General features: G+C 37.6%; 1 non-coding gene across 1 annotated transcript; it reads right to left on the reverse strand.

Moving 5' to 3' along the window:
* Nucleotides 1–323: 323 nt before the first annotated feature.
* On the reverse strand, nt 324–430 carry LOC149526226 (small nucleolar RNA R71). The gene has a single exon (XR_016352222.1). It is a non-coding gene; the product is annotated as a small nucleolar RNA R71 (small nucleolar RNA).
* Between the last annotated feature and the right edge of the window lie 227 nt (nt 431–657).

The following is a 657-nucleotide window of genomic DNA, read 5'->3' on the forward strand; positions in this document are numbered from 1 at the left end:
ACCAAAGCATTAGGAGACCTTCCATCAATACAAATAATTTTGAAATTAAACCAGCTTGCATTCAGATGATTCAGTCTTCAGTCTAGTTTAGTGGGTTACACAGTGATGATCCTAATTCTCATTTGGTAAATTTTCTAGAGATTGGTGATACCTTCAAGTACAATGAAGTAACTGATGATGCTATTAGATTGAGACTGTTTCTGTTTTCTCTGAGAGATAAAGTAAAAAGTTGGCTTAATTCACTGCCTAATGGGTCTATTACTACATGGGAGGACTTGGCACAAAAGTTTCTAGCAAAATTTTTTCCACCTGCCAAGACTGCAAAGATAAGGAACGATATCAGCTCATTCACACAATTTGATGGTGAGTCCTTATATGAAGCTTGGGACAGGTTTAAGGAACTATTGAGAAGATGTCCACATCATGGGATTCCTAATTGGTTGCAAGTTCAGACATTCTATAATGTGTTGGTTGGGTCAATAAAAATGACAATTGATGTTGCTGTTGGTGGGGCATTAATGAGTAAGAATATTGTAGATGCCTATAATTTGTTGGAAGAGATGGCCTTCAGAAAGGTTGGGTTAGACAAAAGCTGTTGGAGCTTATGAAATTGATGCACTTGGCACCTTAACTACTCAAGTAGCTGCACTGTCCAAG

This window comes from Theobroma umbraticum, unplaced genomic scaffold (assembly GCF_002168275.2).
Source record: "Theobroma umbraticum cultivar Fairchild unplaced genomic scaffold, ASM216827v3 scaffold_60.0, whole genome shotgun sequence".
Lineage (NCBI taxonomy): Eukaryota > Viridiplantae > Streptophyta > Magnoliopsida > Malvales > Malvaceae > Theobroma > Theobroma umbraticum.